Genomic DNA, 9757 nt, shown 5'->3' with positions numbered 1-9757 from the left:
TCACATGATTTTCAATCTCTTTTGCATCAAAAAGGTATTATATCTCAATGATCATGTCCTTATACTCCTTAACAAAATGGGGTGGCTGAACGTAAACATCGCAACTTATTGGATATGGTATGCACATTACTCTTGGAGTCTTTAGTTCCGTCTAAATTTTGGGTAGAAACTTTAACCACGATTGTTTATTTAATTAATCGCCTGCTCTCTCAACAATTAAATTTTGATTCTCCTCGCTATCGTTTTTTTGGTATGCATCCTAATTATCACATGTTGCATACATTTGGATGTGTTTTCTTTGTCCACTTACCTTCTCATGACCGACACAAACTTATAGCTCAATCCATGTGCTTTTATGGATTATAGCAATGCTCAAAAGGGGTTTTTGTGTTATGATGTTGTTGCTAATCATTTGTGTATTTCTAGAAATGTGATTTTCTTTTGACATGAGTATTATTTTCCACAACATGTTTCTCCTTCCTTAAATGTTTGCATGTTTTATACCTAGAATTGTATATCAACGACGACAAAACCCATCATCACAAATTCTTTCTAACCCTAATCCAATTACTGCCAGCAGTTCTTCGGAAATCCTCTCGCATCCGTCATCCTCCTGATAGATATGGTTTCTTTGCCACTTTAGCTAATACAATAGTCCCTATCTCTTATTCACATGCAATTAAACATGCATGTTGGGTAAAAGTTATGCAAGAAGAACTTTAAGCTCTTTAGGAGAATCACACTTGGGATATTGTTCTTTGTCCAACTGATATTAAGCTCATTGGTTGTAAATGTATATTCTATTAAGCTGCGGTCTGAAAGTTTCCTTGATAGATATAAAACAAGGTTGGTGGCACTCAGTAATCGACAGAAGTATGGAGTAGATTATGAGGAGACATTTGCTCATATGTCCAAGACGACGACCGTGCGACTTGTTCTAGCTATTGCTGCTTCCAAGGGTTGGTCATTAGACAAATGGATGTTAAAAATGTCTTTTTGCACAGAGACCTTAAGGAAGAAATTTATATGACTCTACCATCAGGATTATTTTCTACACCTTCATCTGATATTTGCAAGCTAAAGCGTTCACTCTTTGGTTTGAAGTAGGCTCCATATGCTTAGTTTGATAAGTTTCACTCTACGCTTATTAGCTTCTCCTTTATTCAAAGTCAATATGATTCCTATTTGTTTATATGCAAAACTACTAACTGAATTATCTTACTTCTAGTATATGTTGATGATATTGTTACTACAGGGACCGACTCTGCCTTGATTTCTCAACTTCAGGGCATCTTTAGGGTTCTTTTCATATGAAAGACTTGGGTCCTTTACACTATTTTTTGGGGCCTTGAGGTGCATTCTACTTGAATTTTCTTACACCAACATAAATACCTCCAGAAGATAGTCACTTTGGCTGGTCTGCAAGATCGATGTTCTGTTGATAACCATTTAGAGATTAATGTTAAATATCATGTGATGAGGGTGATTTTCTCTTTGAGCCCTCTTTATATAGACAACTAGTGGGAAGCTTGAACTATTTGACTATTACTCAGCCTGATATTTCCTTTACTATTCAACAAGTTAGTCAATTTATACAGGCACCTTCACTTGGTCGTTGTTCGACACATTGTTCACTATTTGCAAGGCACTTCTACCCGGGGTCTTTTCTTTTATGTGGGTTCTCCTATTTGTTTGATTGCATATAGTAATGTTGATTAGGATAGTAGTCCTGCAAATCAAATTAGAAATTTCTATCGAGTTCTTTTGCACATTTGTAGTTACCAATTCTGTTGAGTTCTGAGCAAAACTGCATGCTTAAAAGGTGGAACTCAACTTTACCATTTGCCATAAATTTGCCGCACTACTTTTTAGTCGAATGATGCTCCTTGAGTTCTTTCTATCTTTGTTTTTTTGGCAATTCAAAACGAAACTTAATTGAGAGCATTATATTGAAATCAGTTCAAAAATATACCTCCATTCGTCGCTTCCAAAGAGCGAACTCCCCTTTAAACTTTAGCATATAAATGCTAGATCCAACCATCGTCTTATTGCTTTAATCGACGGTTGGGCTCTGATACCAATTGTAGGATTGAGTGGACCGGCTAGAGGGGCCGAATAGCCTACAAATCAAATTAGAACTCTCTTGCTTCTAACTTAGCAAGGATACACACATTAATTAATTAAAATAAATGACAAAAGAAATAGGCACTCGAAAGATTTATTTTGGTTTACAACCGAGGAGGTTATTAATCCAAGACAGTGAAAGCGCACTCAAAAAACTCTTTTCACATAGGTCGAAGGCGGAGAAGCTCCTTACAACATTTAAAAGCTTAACTCGAATATACCAGACTGAATACAAAATGTGTTGTTTTAAAACCTAGAGGACAAGACCTCTATTTATATAGCTCTAGTTGAGATAGTTGTTTGTTGACGTGGCACTTTCCGAGCGCCTGGAAGCAATCCTGGCGTCTAGACTTCAATCGAGTTGATCCACTTAGCACCAGTCTACTCAACGATTCTCGGCGTTCCCGGTGCCGAAAAGCGATCTGGGCGCCTATATTTTGCAGATGTGGCCACCATATTGATCCTCTTCGGCAACGGCTCACTGACGTGGCTACCCTTTACAGCACCTAGATTAAATCCAAACGCTTGGAATACAGGCGCCGGGAATGAATCCAGACACCTAGAATGAATCCAGACGCCTGAAATGAATCTAGACGCCTGGAATGGTCAAATCAGAAGTTAACTATTCTTATTTTGATCGCTTAAGTGATGCTCCAACCATCTAGGGTTGAGCTCACCCGAACCCAACTTCGACCTTCTCCTCGAGTAGACTTCCTCCCTGGCTTCTCGTCTCTCGGATGTGCAGCGTGAATCCACATCCACTGGTATACTCTTCCGCAGCTCCTTATCCCTCGGACACACCGAGCCCGTCGACTCCGTTCCCGTGCAATCTTTCTCGCTTGCTAAGTCTTTCACTAAATTTTTTTTGTTCCTAAGTCCCTACACACTTAGACACAAGACATCAAATCCGTAGGACGTAACTTAACTCAATCACATCAAAACTATCCCATGGTACTTACAGTGTTGATACTCAACATTCAATTATAGATTGGTGCATGTTTCTTGGTACCACTCTCATTGCTTGGAAAAGTAAGAAGCAAAATCGAGTATCTAGATCTTCCACAGAGTCGGAGTATCGCGCTATGTCCTTTACTTGTTTTGAAATAGTTGGCTTCAGGGACTGTTGGATGAGCTTGGGTTTCCCCAAATTGAGCCTACTCTGCTTTATGAGGATAATACTAGTGCTATTCAAATTGCTACTAATCCCGTATTTCACAAGCACATCAAGCACATCGAAGTAGATTGTCACACTTCCGCATATCACCACTGAACTCCAAATTGCTAATGTGTTTACTAAGGCTCTCTCTTGACACCGTCATCATTTTCTTGTTGGCAAATTGATGCTTGTTGATTATCCAACATCAATTTGAGGGGGGATATCAACTACAAATATTATGGACTATTAATTATAGAATTTATTTTGCCAAAAGTATGCTAAGTATGTTATTGGTTGTGTCTATATTATTACCTAGAATAGATATCTATAATTAGTATGTTAGCTGCATATATTTTCTTACTCAAGATAGGATCTGGTCATGAGAGTATCTAGTCAACTAAAATGCCTCATCAAACGATTGGCGCCAACTACAACCGCAAATAAAATGTCTTGTTCACTAGCTCAAACACTTAAATCGATGACCAATCAACTAAATACACCCTTTAGTCAACTGAAACGTCAACTACAACCAAACTAAAGGTCGAGTCCACCTAAGTTAAGATTTATTCTCTCCAAGTTCACTCAACTCATCAAGGAGCTCATCGTACCTCAAGGTCATCTCCCATGAAGCTACTCACCTCTCGGGCACGCCTAAGCTCTTAGCTCACTCTATGATGTGTGTAATTCATACTCATATTTTTCTATCTTATTTTGCATTCATTCCTACATTGCATGAGAATATTTGCATCAACCATTAGCATTTCCATCCATTTTCATCTTTGTGATTCGAGAGACTGCTATTTTGTATTTTATGTTGAAAAAGCATGAAGATCTCGGCTTTTAAACGCATTTTAAGACGGAAAGCCTCATGTCAACACTTTACACGGCCTACTCATGGCCTATGTCACGACCGTGTACCATACTTGAAGGCAAAGTGCGGAAACGAAGCAACATTGAGAGGTCCAGCAACCGACACAGCATTATTAAGAGTTACCACCACCCCGTGTCAGCCAGGAGGCCATATAGCATGGCCTTGTTTTCCAACACGATTGTGGTATGTGTGGTCATTTCCTCCTTTTTTTTCTAGGGTTCAGCCAAAAGACCAAACCACCTTCAAACCCTATAAAAAGGACTACGAAGCATAGGCAAAGCATCATCCAGGGTTTGCGACGAAAACCCTACTTGGGAGAGTCATCTTCGAGATTTGGAAATTATTCCGCCGTCGAGGAGCGTGGAGTTCTTCCGAATACATCAAGATTGTCTACAACGAAGTTCCTTCTAAACTTAATTCTTATTTCATGTTGTAAAACTATGTTTTTGGTTTACAACTCCATCATCATGTAGTAGTCTCCCTAATTCTAGATTAGAGAGTAACTTGGTGTTATGTTTGATGAAATAATGCATTGATCCTCTTTTTATTAATAATGTGTATGATTCTTGATTGGTTCTAGTTCGTTTCTCTTCATCCATTTATGTTGCTAGATTCAAGTGAATAATAACCTCATTGGGATAGACCAAGGGGTGAACCCTATTTCGAAATCATTGCATATAAGCATACAATTGGATCTATAGAAAATAGGGGGCATACTTAATGGTGAACTCTAATCTCTGACCTCTCCAATTGACTTGAGAGTTCCTCCGAGTAACGGTAGCGCCTAGGGAATTGTGGAGCTTAGAAGTTTTCATGAAAAGCATTCCCTAGCACGACTTCCACGAAAGTAGTTGAACTCTCTCAAGGCATTCACAATTTGTCATCGAACTTAAAGGGTTTATCTCAATTCACTTTAAATTGCAATTAGAATAGACACGTAGTGTTTTCTTTCTTTTCTTCTTCTCATAGACACATTCAATTACCTTTGGACAAATCCTTTCAACGTAATCATACGGTAAAATAAAAGAGGTGCATTCGTTAACATTCATCATAGTAAAATCAAAACCCTAGAATTGCCTTCCGAATTAGCTTTCTCACCGTTTGCGTTCGATCGCCCTTATTTCTCTTTCCACAACACACCTTTTCTCAATCATCTAGATAACCTCCTTTACAAGTATTTTAGTATTCAACAACATGGTCCTAATGGATAATATTTTTATTACTTGAAGACAATTTGAGCTTGCAATACGAGGACATTAAGTTTTTAGCATCGTTACCGGGACTGTCTTTGTTGGTATCAAGTCGTATTTGTGATTTGGTTAATCTAGATTCATTCTTTTCTTTTCACTACGATTTTTCGTTTTTCCTCTTGTAGGTGGACACGTTATTTTCATGTGAAGGTCTACTAGATCAGAGATTATTTAGGATTTAGACCCTGAAACTGAAAGAACCTGTTGTACAAGAAAAAACCTATAGAGGCAGTTGAAGGCACAACCAACACCAATCATGGCCGCCAACGACGGAAATCGACTTCTAAAGGACTATGTCGCACCTAGTGCAAGGGGATTAAGGTCTAGCATCACGAGACCTCCAATAGAAGCAAACAATTTTGAACTGAAGCCTTCGCTGATTTCCATATCCAGCAACACCAATTTTGAGGATCCAAATCTGCATCTATTGGTATTTCTAAAAATTTGTGAAACTTTTAAATATAATAGTATTCTACGAATGGCATTAGATTGCAACTGTTCCCTTTCACACTGAGGGGCAAGGCAAGGGCTTGGCTAAATTCCTTGCCCATAGGAAGCATCACGACATGGAATCAAATGGAGCAATGCTTTCTCGACAAGTATTTCCCTCCTAGCAAGACCACGCACCTCATGAATCAAATCACAAATTTCTCACAAAAGAACGAAGTCTTTATTCGAGACATGAGATAGATTCAAGGGACTTCTACAACAATACCCACATCATGAATTTGCAAAATGATTGATCATCCACACGTTTTACAACAAAATCACATATTTTGCTAGGGTTTCATTGGACTCAATTGTTGGAGTCTTGATGAACAAAACGCTAAATGAAGCCTACGATATTATTGAGAATGTGGCGATCAATCACCATCAATGGGTGGATGAAAGAGGCAACCAGATGAAAAGTGTAGATAAGTATGAGGTAAGTGCTTTGGACCTTCTAATTGCAAAGATGGATGCTATGTCGAAAAAGTTTGATTCACTTAATGTTAATGTTGTGAACATTGCTAATGTTTCTGGTGAGATTTGTAGGGCAGCAGGGCACACGGTCGTGAATTGTCAAGTCAAAGTCACATCTTTGTAAGGGGTTCAAATGGAGCAAGTGGATGCGATCAACAACTACAATCAAAGGCCGAACCCAATTCCAACACTTACAACCTTGGTTGGAAAAATCATCTCAACTTCTCCTATAGAAACAACCAAGAGAACACTGGACAAGGAAATTACAGGGCACAAGGGCTCCAACAAGCACAAAAGTCTTACCTGGAAACTAAGCTAGACAACTTCTCCAACCCTAAAACCTCAAAAATTTTGAGTTCACTCTCATTTCCCTACACCTTCAAAATATCTTCGCCATCTCTTCTCCCTCTCCTCAGCAACCTCCATCCACTTCCTCTCCTCCTCAAACTCTAGATCCATCAAACCCTAATTTCCTTTCCACCTCAAGAAAACTCTCCTTCTCTCATTCTCTCCACCACAAACCCAAGTTTTCACCTTTGCTCGCGTAAAAAGGAAAGGACAAAACTCCGGATGAGGGTACTGATTTTAACAATTTTGGCATTATTTTCCGTGATGCTTCTCATAAATAACACTCGCTACATGGATGTCTATGTTTTGACGATCCTAGGGCTTAAGGAAGATATTGATTGGATGTTGGCTAAAGTAGGATGGACTAGATTTTTGAACACAAAATACCCTACCTACCTAAGAGTTACCTAGTTCCTTGGTGATATTGAAGCAGATATTATGCAAGGAGATGGGTGTGCCAAAGGACGGATTACATTTCTATTATGTAATGATGAGCATAATTCTACTTCAACACAATTTAATTTTGTTTATGAGTTGCCATTAGGTGGGGAAAGATGGCAGCCCGGTGATTTAAGGATGGCAAATTTTGGACAAAAATTACCAAGGAAAATAGATACAACGCCTCCGAGTGATCTTGTTTTGCATTCATTTTCTACATTGCATGAGCATATTTGCACAACCTTTAGCATTTCCATCCATTTTCATCTTTGTAGTTTGGGAAACTGCTCTTTTGTATTTTATGTTGACAGGGCATAAAGATCTCGGCTTTTGGATGCATTTGAAGACAGAAAGCCTCGTGTCAGCACCTTACACAACCTACACGTGATCGTATATCATACTTGGAGGCAGTGCGTAAACGGAGCAACATTGAGAGGCCTAGCAATCGACACGGCAATGTTAAGAGTTGCCACGGGATGGTGTCAGCCAGGAGGCCGCACGGCTTGGCCGTGTTTTCCAACACAATCATGATATGTGTGGTTGTTTCCTCCTTTATTGTAGGGTTCCGTGAAGACCAAGCCACCTTTATACCCAATAAAAAGGACAACGCAGCATAGGTAAAGCATCATCCATGATTTGTGACAAAAACCCTGCTTGGGAGAGTTACTTCAAGGTTTAGAGATTATTTCGCAGTCCAGGAATGCGTGGAGTTCTTTCGAATACATCAAAATCATTTACAACGGAGTTCCTTCTAAACTTAATTCTTATTTCTAGTTGTAAAACAATGTTTGTAGTTTATAACTCCATCATCATGGAGTAATCTCCCTAATTCTAGGATTAAGGAGTAATTTGATGTTATGTTTGATGAAATAATGCATTAATCCTCTTTTTATTAATGATGTGTATGATTCTTGATTGGTTCTAGTTTGTTTCTCTTCATTCATCTATGTTGTTGGATTCAAGTGGATAGTAACCTCATTGGGATAGATGGGTGAACCTAATTTGAAACCATTGCATATAAGAATACGATTGGATCCATAGAGAATAGAGGGCATACTTAATAGTGAACCCTAATCTCCGACCTTTACAATAGACTTGAGAGTTCCTCTCCAAGTAAGGGTAGTGTCTCCGAGTAATGGTGAACCCTATAATTGCCTTCCGAATTAGCTTTCTCACCGTTTTTATTCAATCGCTCTTATATCTCTTTCCACAACACACTTATTCTCGATCGTCTAGACAACCTCCTTTGCAAGTATTTTGGTATTCAACAACAAAGTGTGCTTGTGGAACGAGCACATCACTTCACATGTCACGCCTTCACCTATGTAGACCGGCACCTCTGGGTCAACTACATTTTGATGCTCCAAATCCTAGGACCCTTGAATGTCCCATGTCATCCTTCTCTAATATCCATGTACCTTGAGCCATCAAGTCATCGGCTCCCTTGGCCACACAAGTCTCACATGTGTACTTTGATAGATTATACTAATCATACACATCGAATACAAATATGACCTAAACTTAAATTATTTGCTCAAACAATCGAAATCTATGAGACCTCGAGCCATTAACTCCCTTGGCCACACAAGTCTTAATGTGTATTTTGATTAAGTTTTGTATAATTTCATACAAATCAAAAAATAAACATGATCCAAACTTAAACTATTTGCCCATAATATGATTGCACCAACATATTATCTAAATATATTATCCAAATATCAAAAACACCACAATCCATCAACTCACAACATTAAAGTAATCAAATTGATATGGTAGATAGCTTTGTAAGTTCCTAATTCCATGACTCTTTTATTATTAATTGCATATGCAATGGAGATTCAAACAAATTCATTGAGAGAGCAGTTAGAACTACAAGAATTATTCATGCAATCATGCCTTAAGTAGTCGTATTCGAGTAAGATGTTTGATATATTAAACACAAGGATTAAATTAGGTTTTCCTACATTATCAAGTAACGTGTGCATGAAGTTCGTAAGAATTTAGTATAATGCACATAAAGAGAGCTCGTGACTCGATAAGATCAAGTTGTGTTAGTTGACTTAGTGTGGTCAAGTTGGGCTTGATAGCTTAAAAGCTGACAAGGAAAATGGAGTTGAATAAATAGTTCTAATGATAGTCATAAGAGGTGGACTTTATAAGTGACCCAGCAATAGATGACATATAGAGTAAGCTAAGGGTTTGATGCAAGGTTTAAAATCTCAACCGTGTCGATGTTTCGATCCAGACCGAAACGATACGATTTCGGTATCGTATCATGTTGTGTCAATATGGTTTCGATATATATATATAGTAATTATTAGATAAATATATCTAGTGTGTATAATTTAAAAATAAGTTGTATATTGATTTTATATAAGTTCTCCATTATTAAACAACTTAATATTGTTAAAAAAAATAATTAAATATAATTTTTTAAAAAAAATTGATCTATCAATAACTCGAATTTAAATTGATACATCATAGTATGTTACCTTACTAATATTAAAAAGAGTAACGTGAATCAAATGGAGACATTGGTTCTTGTAATATTTTGCTTAGGTAATCTTTATATTTCTCCAATGTCCAGATTAAATAATCATAATTATA

General features: G+C 37.8%; 1 non-coding gene across 1 annotated transcript; it reads right to left on the bottom strand.

Annotated features, from left to right (window-relative positions):
- Positions 1-6026: 6026 nt before the first annotated feature.
- LOC122018234 lies at positions 6027-6130 on the bottom strand. The gene has a single exon (XR_006121663.1). It is a non-coding gene; the product is annotated as a small nucleolar RNA R71 (small nucleolar RNA).
- Positions 6131-9757: the final 3627 nt, after the last annotated feature.

Source organism: Zingiber officinale, chromosome 8B (assembly GCF_018446385.1).
Source record: "Zingiber officinale cultivar Zhangliang chromosome 8B, Zo_v1.1, whole genome shotgun sequence".
NCBI classification, from domain to species: Eukaryota; Viridiplantae; Streptophyta; class Magnoliopsida; order Zingiberales; family Zingiberaceae; genus Zingiber; species Zingiber officinale.
This window is presented reverse-complemented; position numbering and strand designations above follow the sequence as displayed.